This window comes from Meriones unguiculatus, chromosome 5 (genome assembly GCF_030254825.1).
Source record: "Meriones unguiculatus strain TT.TT164.6M chromosome 5, Bangor_MerUng_6.1, whole genome shotgun sequence".
Lineage (NCBI taxonomy): Eukaryota > Metazoa > Chordata > Mammalia > Rodentia > Muridae > Meriones > Meriones unguiculatus.
The window spans coordinates 127,220,427-127,236,052 of NC_083353.1; the positions used below are offsets into that span (position 1 = coordinate 127,220,427).

Below are 15,626 nucleotides of genomic sequence, written 5' to 3' on the forward strand. Positions count from 1 at the left end.
CTACTTAATATATTTCTCCATGAACTTTTTTGTGAAATTCAGATGGCAGTGTATCATTTACAAATCTTTTGTCTTTCTTCTGATCATCTATACCTTTTGCACAGTTCTTAAAAATGATGTCATTGTCCCACCTTCTTTTAACCTTGAAGTTGGCCCGAGGTTGGGATGGGCCAGTGAGATTCAGGAGACGGTTTCCACTCAGAATGTTTTCCATGCGAATTCTCTCTTCCTCTGCTTTTTGTTCTTGTTCCTTCCTGGCCTGCTCTTCAGCTCTTTCCTTCTTGATTTTTTCCCAGCTCTGCAGGAAGAGCCGCAGTATCGTCATCATCACTCTCCTCTTAAAAATCCTCATCTTCCTCATCCGTGGGAGGATCATTGGCATCAAGGATGGCAGCAGGAATCTGGTCTATGCGGGGCTTCTTTGACACTGAAGAGGAAGTTGCATGTTCTCGGGTTGGACAGTCCCTATTTTATTCCCTTGCAGCAGCTCTCTCTCCTGAATTCACGGTTTCGAACCTCTTCCGGGACATCCTGTGTAGTTTGTCTGTATTTTATCTTTGTATGAGAGGGAAGATCTATGCTTGAATACTGCTTTGAGAGCTGGCTCAAATCCCCTTCTCCATTTCCTCTTCCACCTCTTACAGGTTCAAAAGTTGGTCTCCCTGCTGTTGTAATCTTTTATTCTTCTGGGGGTCCGACGCAGCACCTTCGGAAGCTCACTCACGAACCATTGAGACCCTTAGCTCCCAGCAACCTTGGACATTCTAACAGGGAACTTGGAATAGTTTCTCAATCCTCTGATCTGGCGTCCAACAACAGGTTCCCTGAGCTGAGACCCCTCCCTGAGTCTTATTATATAGTCTTTTCTTATTCTAGTTTATAAGTCTAATTTTTCTTCTAAGGCTTATATCTTATCAATCCACCTTTTCTTTGAGTGAATATAGAGAGCCATTATGGCTATTAAGAATAAAGGATAAAATACCAAAATGACAATAATCATAATTGGTATTGGGACAATTTCAGCTAAGCCATTTCGATTTTAATTTTCTGCTTCTTTTCTCAGGCCATCTAGAGTAGCACTACACAGGGTTCTAAAGCCTTCTACTATGGTAATCTCTCCCTGAGTACTTAACTCTCTCCCTGAGTACCTCCCAGATGACTCTCTAAATCTGATGGTTTTTCAGTTGGTCCACAGCTGGAGTGATCTCTCTCTGTGGAGTCATGCCCCACATTGGCACCCAAGCGTCATAACAAAAGAAAATCCCAACCATTTGATATTACCAATGGAGACTAAGAAGCCAGATGCTGTGGTGAAAACCTGCTAGCTCAGAGGCAGAGAAAGCACCCAGCTGACATTCCTTCAGTTCATGCTCTGAAGGAAAACGCCAAAACCCCAAAGCTTAAAAGGCTGAAAGCTAAAAGCCCCAAAGGCCAAAAGCTTCCTAGCTCAGCTGACAATCTAGGAGAAAAAGGCCTGAGAGCTCACCTGACAGCCCAAGAGGAGAAAGTCAAAAGCTAAAAGCCAAAGAGTGAGTTCTCCATGCTGTCTTAAATACTTTCCTCTGAAAGTCCCTCCTTTCTACTTAATCCCTATTTCTTGCTCTGCCTCTTGACCTAGGGTTAAGTTTATTAAATCCTGTGTATACAATACTCTAGGATTAAAGGTGTGTGTCAGTACTGAGCCACACAATAATCACCTGTTTACAATAAACAGAAAGTTCTTGGCTTAAAGGTATGTGTTAAGGCTGAACCACACCAAAAAAAGAAACAGGTTTTTTTTACAGTTGACAAACTCAGGGTTCACAGTGGGATCAAATACCCTGCAACACAACACAGTGTGCATATCAGTACCGCAAACACAATAAATAGAATGAACTTCTAAAAGAATCACATAGCACACTAAAAGCATACCCTCAATTAGCTAAGTTATAAAGAGTTTAAAATAAGATTAAGATATTAATTATACAGAAAACAGTAAAAGAACAAAAAAGCTAAGGCATTAGCCAGCATAATTTATGTCTTTTGCTTGGTTCTCATGGAATGTGGCTCTTACTTTGTTTTACCTACATATCTTTCTCCATGACTGACACTAATCTGCAAAAAATAATAAATAAAATAATAACAATAATAATAATCCTTTTTCACTTACGAAAAGAATATTTGCTATTTACTAACAAATTAGGGTAACTTTAACTCTTAATTTTTTATTTCAAGATTTGGCTTTTAGCCAAGTGCAGTGTAACACACCTGTAGTCCCAGCACTCATTGGGGCAGATGCAGATGGCTCTCTGAGTTCAAGGTCAGTCTGGTCTACAAAGTGAGTCCAGGACAGCCAAGGCTACACAGAGAAACCCTGTCTTAAACAAACAAACAACAACAACAAAAAAGATTTGGCTTTTCTCTAAAATATTTGACTGAAATCCAAAATGGCAATAGATTATTTTTGCTTGCATCTACCAATACATTTATGACTGTTCAGGTTTATTAAGGTAAAACTGAATTTCCAAAAGAATTCTTGCCACATTTTTTCTTTAATTACTAGCCAAGGACTGCAATTGTCTGTGTTTGTGATTGCATTGAGGCTTGTTCCTGTTTGCCTCCTTTGAGCACTTTGTCCTCCGGCTGCTTGCTTTTGTGTTCACTAGACTACAGCACAGGGGAAATTTTTAACTTTTTTGGCTTGATATTGTTTTGTTTGGTTTTTGTCAAGTTTTTCTATTTGATTTGGGTTCAATAAAATCTCTCCTATTTAGTGGAAACATGGAGACTCTTGCATTCTCCCCCAGATACTAAACGCCCTCTCTAGGAACACATAGGTATAGTTTGTTGTTGACCTCTTTCACCAACCAGTAAAATACGCTATACATACGCAGCTCTTTGTATGTTTGCACGCATAATCCCTGTCTAAGAAGAGACTGCGTGTGCGCTGTGTCACAGAAAGGAAAGGTGGAGGCTTAAGAGCTGGATCAGTGGTTAAGAGTAGAGCTGTCCTTGAGAAGGGCACATGGTCAGGTCCCAGCATGACATCTTATAACCACATAGAACTTCAGTTCCAGTTCAGCTCTAACACCCCCTTCTCATCTCTAAGATCACCATGCTCACATATCACACAGATTTACATGCATATAGAACACCCACATATACATATATACATATAAAATCTTATATATTATATGTTTACATAAGCAGAACAATCACATACACACATATGTAAATTATCCATTTAGTAGAACTTGGAGACTCTTACATCCTCCGCCAGCTATTAAATACCCTGGTTATTAAACACCATATTTCTACTAAATAGACAATAAAATAAATAATTTTACCATATATAATATGTATTTATATATAATACAGTACAGTATACTATATTTTATATATAATAAAATTATTAGATATCATTAAAAATACATTTTTTCTATTACATTTGATCACATCTTCAGCCCACTTCTCCATCTACTTCATCCTTCTGCCTCCTCCATCCCATCCACTCCTCCTCTGCTTTTTTTGTTTTTTTCCAGAAAAGAGCAGGCCTCTCAGGGATGTCAAACACACATGGCATACCAACTTGCAGTAAGATTAGGTACCTCCCCCATTTTAAAGTGGGACAAGGTAACCCAGCAGAAGGACAAGAGTCCCCAAAGCAGGCAAAAGCCCTCTCCTTTGTTCCAAGTTCTACGAAAACGAGTTATACAAATATAGTGAAAGGGTTAGGCTAACTTTGTAACCTATATGTCTTCTAAAGCCTATAGTTTTGAGTTTTAGGTCCAGGTTAAGCTAAAGCCTCTTAGCACCTTTCCAGAGAGTGAAGGAATGTGACCCTATCTGTGAGGACAGATATAAAAAAAGGGCAAGCAAGCAATGACCTTCACTCAGCAAAAGAACGACCAGACCCTTGTCCTTGAGATAGCGTTTCTTAGCAACAAACCTAGACTTCTTCTGAGTAGCTTTTGACCTCCAGCCAAGAGCCCGCAGCCCTAATCTTCAAGGATGAGCTAACCATCCCCACCTTCAATTGCAGCTGCATCCACACTTGGCAGGACTGGCCAAGCTTGAACACCCAAGACTAACCAATTATCTTACTTTATAGCTTCCTCATCCAATCCTAAATTGCCAAAACTAGAACTTCAAATCTCCCGCAATTTTTCTTTTAAAAACCTAAAGGCCTTTGTCTCCGGGTGCCACTCTTTGCTGACCGGCAGGGGTGACCCCGTTGTACAATGGTTAATAAACCTCTTGCTTTTGCAACGATTCTTGGTCTGGGGGAGTTTCTGGGAAGGGCACGATTAAACTCCTGAGCTGTGAGACCCCAGGTCTTACAATAGCATATATACAGAGGGCCTAGTTAGATCCATGAAGGCTCCTGATTGTCAGTTCAGTCCCAGTGACCCCCTATGAGTTCAGGTTTGTTGATTGAGTGTGTTTTCTTGCGGTGTCCTTGGCTACTCTGGCTTCTACAATCCTTCCTCACCCTCTGCAGTAGATCCCCAAACTCCATGTAATGTTTGGCTGTTTGGCTGTGGGTCTCTGCTTTGGTTTCCATCAGTTGCTGTATGAAGCCTCTCTGATGAAAATTGAATTAGGAACCAATCTATGAATGTAGCAGAATATCATAAGGCATCATTTCATGGACTATTTCTTTTTTTTTTTCTTTCCTATTTATTTCATTTGATTTTGCCAGTTATGGTTGGTTCTTTCCTAGGTCTCTGGACATCTACCTCTGGTTTCGGGTACTCCAGGCAGTGTGAGGGATGGGCTCCCTCTGTGGCACAGGTCTCAAGCTGGATCAGTCATTGATTAACTAGCTTTCCCAATTTCTGTGCCACCTTTATCCCAGAACATCATGCTAGCAGGATAAATTATAGGTCAAAGGTTTTGTGACTGCATTGGTGTCCCAGACTCTTCACTGAACATCTTGCCTGGTTTTGGAGAGGGCCAGCTTCGGCGCTGTATCCTCCATTAGCAGGAGTCCTAGCTAGGTTCACAGCAATAGATTCTTGAGGGTTTCCATTGGGCTGTTTCTGACTTTCCCCTGAATTGTTTCCCCAGTTTTGGTTATCATTCCCAGTACCTTATCCTTCCATCATCTCCCCACCAGATGTCCTTTGTTCCTGCCTCCTGCTGCCCCCAAGTCCACCAGCAATATCTGTCCTACTTTCCCTTCCCAGAGCGATCTGTGCATCCCTCCTTGAACTGCCCTTGATACTTAGTCTCTCCTGCTCTATGGATTTTAGAAAGGTTATTGTTTACTTTTCAGGTAATAACCACTTGTAGGTGAGTACACATCATGTTTGTCTTTCAGGGTTATCTCACTAAGAATGGGTTTATTTTTTATCTTATTTTTTTTATAGTTCTACTCATTTGCCTGAAAATGTCATGATGTCATTATTTTTAGTACAATGGAGTATAATGGAGTATAACTAAGTAATACTCCATTGTGTAAATGCACCACAGTTTCTTTATTCTTTCATTGATGGACATCAAAGTTGTTTTCAGTTTCTGGATATTATGAATAAACATGTCCTTGTAGTATGGTGAAGCATTCTTTGGGTATATGCCCAGGAGTGGTATAGCTGGGTCTTGAAGTAGATCAATTATCAGTTTTCTGAGAAACCACCATATTGATTTCCAAAATTGCTGTACAAGGTTGCATTTCCATAGGCAATGGAGGAGTGTTCCCCTTGCTCCACATTCTTAGCAGCATGAGCTGTCACTTGTGTTTTTTATCTTAGATATTCTGACAGGTGTAAGATTGAATCTCAGAGTCTTGCATTTCACAGACTTGCATATCACAGACTTGCATTTCTGTGATAACTAAGGATGTTGAAGATTTCTTCAAGTGCTTCTTGGCCATTCAGGATTCCTCTGTTGAGAATTGTGCTTAGTTCTGTACTCTATTTTTAATAGAATTATTTGCTTTATTGATGTGTAGTTTCTTGATGTCTTTATATATTTTGAAAATAGAAAAAACTAAAGAATTTTTGAGGTAAAGGGATATAAGTCAACATATATATGGTCATCATTCTCCCACTGAAGTTGACAAAGGTGGCCTACAAAAATCAAAGCAATCAAGGCATCATAAACCACCCAAGTGGAAAAACTAAACATAGTCCCCATGAAGATTAAAAACAGAATTTAAATAGAAGTGAGTGAGGAATCAGCAAATACAACTGATTGTTGAGTCTGAGAATGTGAAAGAGAAGTGTTTGCAAAGAAATAAATCAAGAGTATGAGAAGTGTGCAGGACACATTTACTACACTGGAAAGAAGGGCACACATTGCTGCAGGTGTCCTCCTCAAACTACAAACTGATAGTTTTGGCTTAACATGGACATTCAGAATGATAGAATCTGTGTATGAGTCAGTCCAGTAAGTAAAATTTCAAAATACGGACTGTGAAGTCAATGGTTAATGCAGAAAGAAAAAAAGAACAAAGAAGTTATTTGAAAAATCACAGAGAAGTTTACATGTTGAGTGACATGAGACATATGAGGAGCTGATTAATTAAGAACATTAAAAATTAGAGTAATATAGCAGGATCTTATGGAAAAATATTTGGAAAGGTTTCTTGGTAGAAGGTCTGAGAAGTAGGAAAATTGTGGAGAGTGTGCCTGTATGGCATGCGCCTGCACATGTGTAGGACTATTGATGTTGAGAATCTTTCTCGATCCTTCTCCACCTCAGATTCCCTCAGGTGAAACTCATCATTAGTCTAGCTAGCCAGTTTCCCACGGGAATCCTCTATCTCTGGAGAGTAGATGCCCCCACACCTGTGTTGCCTTTACATAGGTTCCAGGGATTCACATTCTAGTCTTCATGCTTGCTTGGCAAGCACTTTATCTTTTTAATTGTCAACCCAACCCATAAGAATTGTTTGAGATGACAGTACGAGTGGGAATCCAAACTTGTGCAGTTTTTAAATTAAAGTGTCAGTGGGAACTTACTGAAATGGAAAGCCTCAGCATTGCTGGCAACTGAACAGTTGTTTCACAAGGTACAGAGTATTTTCAGGCAAAGCAAAACAGTTTTCCAAACAGGCCTTTGGAAAGTTTTAAATACATTTGTAGTTAGCATTTGACAAGCTTGTATGCTCAGTTGTCATTTAAAAACATTTCTCTAAGCCAGCACTTTAAAGTGCTTTTATATTTAGGGTCAATTAGTTTAATAAATTGACCATGGTAAAGCTAGCATGTTTGTGGAGTATGTTTGAAAGCTCAAGAAAGTGATAGTTCACACTAAATAAAAAAGAAAGTTCAGAATCCCCAAAGGAGATAACAGACCATTTTAAACACTCTCAGAAGTATGCCTGCTCCAGAGGACATACAAAGGAGGTCCCCAGCCAGGCCCTCCAGCAGTCTGTCACTGTGGAAATCAAAGCACACTCTGTTACAGTGTGTACACTAAGAACTCAATGACTATGGCCCTTAGTGGCCACGGATGGCACAGAGAGATGATATCCTTGGGGCTGAAGTGATCGTTCAGCAGTTAAGAGCAGCAAGTAGGAAGGGAAGGATTGGGACGGGAGGAGAGAGGGAACCACAGAAGGGATACAAAGGAAATAAAATGTAATTAATAAAGAATTAAAAAATAAAATAAAAATGAATAGGTTAATCACAGATTCACTCCATGCAAGACTCACAATGCATTCAACTCGTTGAGTTTTAGCTCATCTACATAGGATAACCTCCTACTCTACATCCATATAAACTTAAAGAAGCTGCTTATTCATGGAAAGTTCATAGGGGAGAGTACTTCCCAACAGTGCTGCAAGTTCCTTTCCTTTGTGCTGCTAGGGTGCGCTTGCTTCCCAGTTTGGCTGCCTTCATTTGGAATGGTCACTCCAGCAGTCCTTGTCTGCTGAAATGACTTTAAGAATGTTTCTCATCATCGCTGTTTTAATTGTTACCTGCTGAATGTCTCTAAACCAGCTAGACCTGAAACTCCATCAAAATAGAAACTTAATCCCTCTTACCTCTAAGTCACCTTCCCATCCCTTATTCAGCTCAGTATCTAGAACAAAAGGGATGCTGGGAGCTGGGGCTCAGTAGTTTAGTGCTCTCTAGTGTACAAGGAAGCCTGGGCTTCAATCCCAGGATGGGAGGACTCAGGTTTATATGAATATACTTAGATTTTTGAGATAGGGTTTTCTCTGTGTAGCCTTGGCTATCCTAGAACTTGCTTTGTAGATCATGCTGACCTTGAACTCATAGAAATCCATCAACCCCTGCCTCCCAAATTCTGGGATTAAAGATGTATGCCACCACTGCTTGGCTTTAAAAATAGTTGTGGATTTTTCAATTATTTGGGTGTAAAATATAACCCAAAACAAACTGGGAAAACCTGGGCATTGACAATAATGGTCTCTGTCCCACACAGTATGAAAGTTTTTTTTTTAATTTATTTTATATTTTTATAATTTGAACTGGAAAAAAATCTTAAAAACCATAACCCTAAGAAACATAAACATTTTCAACATCGAAAGATTGTTCATAGTATATATTTTCCCTTCCAGAATTTCAATGATTTGAATGGTCCATTTCTATATCTGTGTGTGTTTATAATGTTTTTAGTACATGTGTCTATGTGAGTGTGGGCAAACGTGCTGCTGTACAGACGTGGACAGCAGAGAACAATGGTGCTTCTGCACAGAGCTCCAAATGGTCCTGCAGATATCTATATAAAAATAGTTTCCACAAACCTTTTGAGGAATCGGAACATGGGTCTGAGACCCCTGGAGCTGGAGGATCAAGTGAGAAAAGTAGGAGAAGATTGGCTCTGAGAAACTTGTACCATACTTAAGATTAAAAAATAAGTTGCTCTGCCCCGAAGCCAAGCTTACATTTTGTTTTTATAAAACATATTTTTGTTAAACTAATATGATTTTTATGTCTGGCAGCTAATAATAAATGTTTTCCCTTTCATCCTCAATGAAGAGCCAATTGAGATAAGTTTATATTTATGTAAAAGTACGAGATGTCAGAACTAGATTGTCTAAGCAAAAGTCTAAGCAATGACCATCATCTTGTAAACTACTGATAATAGTATCTTTGGGATAAAAAAAGTGTATAAATTGTTATATTAAGGTACATATTGAAATGTGAATATCCCTTCCCAAATGTAATATTTTAAGAGAGCTTAAATATTCCCCACCTTCTGCCTTGTTTGGGGCTCGTTCCCTTCTTTGCTGATTCCCTAACTACAGTGGCCCAGGCTTGCAGGGATTCTCCTCCCTCCTCTTCCCATCTCACCACAGGAATTCTGGGATTACAGAAGCTACTGCCCATCTCTACATGGGTTCTGAGGATTTACTCAGGTCTTCCTGTTCATGTGGCAAGTGTTTACCCACCGAGCCCTCTCTACAGTACAGCATTCCTCTTCCTCCTGAGACTGTTAGTGAGTAAGCCTAATGTGGTCAGTTCTTCAAGGACTGTCCCATGGGATTTCAGGGAGAGTCAAATACAAATTGGATATTTAAAATAACAATAGTTAGGCCACTTGCATGCTAAGCAACTGGCATGCTGAGAGGTGCAGGCTTTCTGAAAGAGGCAGGGCTCTTTGAGCATCCTGGGTGAGTTTTCGAACCCTTGTGTACATTTCAAACATCTTAAAGCTTTAGTTTCTTCTTTTGTACATGAAATAGATATGTGCACAAATACATGGGAAAAATAAGAAGAGAGGACAGAACACAGCACAGGCTTTCAGTAAATAACAACACTGGACAGGATCACAGCACATTTTTGCATTCTAGAATATTATTTGCATTCTAGAATATTTTCCAAAGCATAGAACATTAAAAAAAAATCAACCAACAGTTTTCACACTTTATTTCACCTTAATTCCAAGTCTTTTCAGAAAATTGGTAAGAATGAAAGAACTCTCATGGGTCAAGATGTTTGGGGGATTCGCACAGCTCCGTCTGGTAAAACGCTGCAGGCCTGAGGTTCGGGAATGTATCTGGATGCAGAGGCAACGCTGCTACCTCTCACCCTGCAAGCACACACTGCAGTTCAGCCACTGCTCGGGATGGCTGTGCTGAGACACAATGTGCTGAGCTTCCTTAATGCCTGAGATTGCATCTTTAGTACAGGTTGCCCTCAGGGTATATTTAGCTACAAAGCTGAATCATCCAAGATAGACAACACAACAAAGAGTTTGGTTTATTTACCTCCAACAAAGAGTTTGGTCACTTTGATCAGCAACCTGAAGTAAATATATATATATTTCTACATGTAAGACATGAAGGTAATAGAATATGAAGTTGACTTATTTAAAAGTTGTGCTCATCATTCTAATTATCCTGTGCTTTTCTTATATGGATATAGCCTCATAAAAGCTTTAAGGCCTTTTCTATTTTTATAATCACTCATAAACTTTTTGATCTAGAGTTTTCCAGGACTATATTAAGAATTATCCACTATTAAACAAAAAACAAAACAAAACAACAACAACAAAAATCAGTGTATCTAATTGGCCTGAACTCACAAGTAGGCAAGGCTGCCTGGCTAGATATCCCAGGATCCACAGGGCCCTACCTCCCTACCACTGATACAACAACGCCATTCAACCATAATTGGCTCCTCTTTGAATTGACTCTGAGGACCAAACTCAGGTTCTCCTGTTTGCAAGGTGAGCACACATTGCCAGCTGAGCTGCCTCTGCATCCATCCATCCATCCATCCATCCATGTGTATATGTTTGTCGGTAATGTCCAAAGACAATTTGTAAGAATCAATTCTTTCTTACACTATATAGGTCCCAGGGATGGAAGTCATATCCTCAAACTTGTCAGCAAAATAGCTTTTCCAGCGATCCATTTTGTCAGCCCCATAAAACCTACTTTTGTACACCTGGCTTTTAAGTCCACTGATAGTCTAGAACCCAATGCTCTAGCTAAGATATGTGAATATTTAGGCCCACACAGTTTCTGACACAACCAATAATAAATCTTAGGAAATTGTCAGTTTCCTCTAAAAAAAGAGAAAAGAAAAGAAAACAAAACAAAACACTTACAGAAGAAATCTAAAATCAACCAGTTTAGACATCATGCTTTACTGTCTTTACAATCTCCTTTTGCATAATTTCTTCTCCCAAATTTCAGATGAGAAGCTTACCTCTCACCCCCACCCCCCAAAGTTCATTTGCTTCTTTCCCCTTCATCAAAGAATTCACTTTGCTTCTTCCCCAGGGATCATCCCGTGAGGCCAGGCTTCCTGTGAGTGTCCTGTGTAGTAGGGGCCAAATACTTCTGCTTTGTAGTTAATTTTCCCACAGGGGATTTCATTGCAATCTTAAAAGCATAATATCTATGTTTATAGAAGGAAGGCAAATGTTCTTAAAAGGTACTGAAGTGCCAACACCCTAAATCTTAGGAAAGCTGTTTCCTTTGTTTAAGATTGATTACTCTTGCTCAAAGGATGATAAACTCTCTTATTTTATTAAACACTGTTGAATCATGAAGGAAAATTCTAACCAATCTAGATACAAAATTCTCCAAAAAGCATTTTTCAATCTGTTTTGAATCTGTGTTAAAGCATCTCAGAGATTTCCAAATTAAAAAAAAAAAAATTGAAGTTGTCAGAAGTAAATATACCTTCTTGGCTTATTAGGAAGGGTGAAAATCCCCCATTAGACTTTACCAACTGATCATTTGGTTGGAGTTGTTATGATCTAAGTGGGCAAAGTGTAACCACTAACCCTCTTAAATTAAATAACATTTTTAAATATTTCTCAGGAACCAATAAGACCATGGTTCTTGTGACCAAATAAACTTTTTCAAAGGGAGATAGGCTCCCCTGAATTGGTAGAAGACATACCTGGGCAACAAATTCTTAGCACAAAGGAGATTTATTGCCTGCGAGGGGCAAGTAATGAAAGGGAGCAGTCTGCGGAGGCAACAGCAAGAATGAAGAGCAAGAGAGCAGAAAGGGTGTTTCTGCAGGAGTGGATTCTTAAGGATGAGCTGGTAAATCCTGATTGGACATATTAGCCACATAATGAATTTTGTTTGTTGTGTTTGTCTTGGAAATGAGTGGCCATATAAGGGAATAGACTTTGTGAGCTAGATTTTGCAAGGGAGACATAAAGGAGTTAAAAGGGCCAAACCTGTCTGCACTGTTTACCATTGCTAGTGGCTGCTGGTGCTCCCTCACTTCTCTGTGAATTTTGATTGTTTTCAATAAACTTGAAGAAAATTAGCATTCCCCAATGATCTTTGGTATTTTAGCACTTTAAGAAAAATACAACTATGAAGAATTCAAGTGAACAAGGCTTGGTGGGGTATGCCTGTAATTCCAGCACTCAGTAAGCAGAGACAGGAGTATTGCTGCTAGTTCAAGCCTGGTGTGGTCTACCTAACAAGTTCCAGGTTACCTTGGGCTAGTAGTGCTCTGGTTTTTATCCTTTGTTTGTTCATTTGTTTTTTATTAAGTGAGAATTCATACCATCACCTGGCAATAATAAAACTAGATCTTTATACAGAGCAAGAATTGAACATGAACCCTCTGTCTTTTGTAAACAACAGAAACTTCTGTAAGCCAGTTAACTGATTAATACTATGATGATTGTGGGAAGGCTGGAATGCTACAGGTCAAATTATCTTGAGTCAGTTTTATTCCTATTACTTGTCACTTAATGCTTTCCTCTGTGCCTGTACTGACAGCTTTGTGGCCATCGAATAATTCACTTAAAATTTACAGAGCACCAGATTTACAGCCAACTGAAAAGCTAGAAATACTTCCAGAAGACATTTAGGTCTGCAGCAGAAGGTCCCTGCTTTGTGTTAACCTTCTACCTAATGTTTCCACCAATGTATTAGAAAAATGACATTTTTTTCCCTGCTGCTATATACTGCTATATATATTTCGATATTGGAGCATGGTCTTCTGGGTAGCCTAAGTCAGTGTTTCTGAGTCATGGCCACTCATATTTGGCTCCACACTTAACTATCCCTTACTGTTGCTGAAATTAAAATTTTGTTTTTGCATGAATACTTTTAATCTACACAGCCATGACTCAATGGTGATCTTCACAGAGAAAAATGGAATCAAGAGTTTCTGGAAGTGGTGAACTGTTGTGCTCACAGACAAGACCATGCTCAAAATCCCAAGGACAAAATCTCTAGGAAGGTCTGGGACAGATCCATCATGTGAGTGCATCTACAAGAATCTTCCTACTTTCAGGCCAGATTGCTGAAGGAGCTAAGCAAAAGCATGAGTTGTAACTTTGCTTCACAGCAGCAACTAGAGCAAGTTATCTCTGAGCAAGGTTCTGGAGAGCTCTACAAAGTTAGCTTTACACAAAGGAGAAGAGATGCCATTAGAGTCCCTTCATTGCTCTGTGGATAAAAATGTCGCCTACAGGCTCAGTTGGCAATGCTGTTTGGGAGGTTGTAAGACCTTTAGAACATGAAGCCCCTCTGAAGGAAGTACGTCTTTGTGGAGGTAACTCTGAGTTTTTCAGCCTGTCCCCACTCTAGACATATCTGCTTGCTAGTTCACCAATGGTCCACTTCTGCATGCCCCACCATGTTGAATTGTACTGTAAACCATTAGTTAAAATAATCTCTTATTCCCCTAGCTTCTTTCTTGTTGGGTATTTGATGATAGAAATGAGAAAAGTAACTTAGTTCATCAAAAAGCACATATAACAATTTTAGATATTTAGATCTTGCTAGTATTTAGAAATAATATTTTACCGAAGCCCCTGGCAGTCAGTGGATGAAAGGACTGATTGACAGGGATTAGGCTTGCTATTTGACAAGGGTGACATCTGGTGACGATGTCTTGTAATTCTTTGGTCAGGCCAGCAACATAAAACTTGCAAGCTATTAGCTCTTTTATTTTAGATGAGCTATTTTGCCAGGATCCTGCCTAGAGTCTTTGGCAGGGTCTTTCTCCCATCCATTGTATGTGTCTGCCCATCTTTGATGGAGGTGTTGGGTAACCCTAATAATCCAGGCAATCTTCTATGGAATAAATTGATGTCTTAGGTGAAACTGGATCTGGAAGGGATGCGGGTAGGTATGGCAGTGGCTGTTTGGCTACTTCCTGAGCCATCAGATTTGCTTTAAGGTTGCCCATAGCCTTGGTGTTTGTCCCTTTTGATGTCCTGGACAATGTATAATGGGTAGCCTTTTAGGCACCTATAGGGCTGGGAAGAGGTCTAGAATTTCTTGTTTTAATAGTCTTTCCCTCTGCTGTTAAAAGTTTCCTTTCATGATACATTGCTTGGTGGATGTGGACAGTGGCAAATGAATACCAGCTGTCAGTGTAGATGTTGGCCACCCTGTTTTTTTCTCAGATGAAGTGCCTTGGTAGGAGCAATTAGCTCTGCTTTCTTGAGCCAATGTCTTTCTCTGGAGGGGAAAGGACCACAATGTGTGATCCAAGTTCACCACTGGCAGCCTTGCATACCTGGTTCCAACTTTTATAAAGGTGCTCCCTTCTGTGTATATGGTGAGATCTGTGTTAGGCCAGGGATGATCAATCAAGTTGGGCCAAACTCCATGTACCTGTGGCAGAATCTCTAAGCAATCATGTTTCAGTGGATGTCATTCTGCATCTGGTGGGATCCTCGGTTGTCCCGGGACATAGCCTTTGCTCTGCATTTCTGGACACTGGACTGCTAATTGGGAAACAGAAGTGCATGTTTCTGGGGCAGAAAAGGGTGAAGCACAGGGTCAAAGGATCTCAGAGCTCCAAATCCCAAGCCAGGCTTGCTTGGAGCTCCAAAACCAAGAGAGGCAAAGGCTCTGAGTTTTGTTTGGGTCGATAAAATGTCTGTTTCAAGAACAGCCAACCTGTTGCTCTCTCAGTTGGGCATTGCAGTGGTCAGAGCAGCACTAGAAAGATAGTGGCAGTGATCCATACTGACAAGTCAGTGAATGGCAGAAGGTGGAGGAGACTAGCAGCACAGGGCTGACTGATAGGCAGCTAAGCCCTGGGGGTCCAGCAATGGATCCTTTGGGGAGGAGCTCATCCTTCCCCAGAATAAATTATGAGTTTAAGCTGGTTGTGATAAAACAGATGATGCTGTTCCATTTGTTTTATGCGAAACAGGGATTTATAACCTTGGGCAGTGGGAGGGGGCATTGAGGGTGAATTTGTTTGATTCACTCAGGCTAGGAGTGCCAGGGATACTTCATTTACACATAACAGTGCAACCCTATCATAAGAGGAGGAAAGCAGTATTCAATTATCCTATGAGTGGGGAAAGAACTCCAGATGAGGTTAAAGGCTATTTGCTGAAAGCTAAGTTCTTCTCATTGGCATAGGGTGGGTGTTTCCAGGAATACCCAGCTGCTTGCTTAATGGGTTGTTTGCTCCTCCTTCCAAGGGTACAGCCAGTGGGTGAGGGCAGGGAGTTTAGGCCAAGGGGGTGAGGAGCGTGGACTCACCACAGGGACACTGGAAGTCAAACCAAGGGTTTGATTTATTCAGGAAGAGACAACAGGTTATATGACTTTGGGTGACCAATCAGGTTCCTTCACACCATCTCTGACCTGGCCAATGGATGTTTGTCTCTGGGTAGTCTTTCCAAAGTCAGGTCATATACTTTCTGCCTGGCTACTTCCATAGTCACGCCCTTGGAAGCAGCCCCAGGCTGTGAGCCCTAATGGCCCTTTGCCA

At 40.3% G+C, this 15,626-nt stretch overlaps 1 pseudogene; it reads right to left on the reverse strand.

Annotated features, from left to right (window-relative positions):
• LOC110564252 (spliceosome-associated protein CWC15 homolog) lies at positions 1 to 4,498 on the reverse strand (annotated as a pseudogene).
• Positions 4,499 to 15,626: the final 11,128 nt, after the last annotated feature.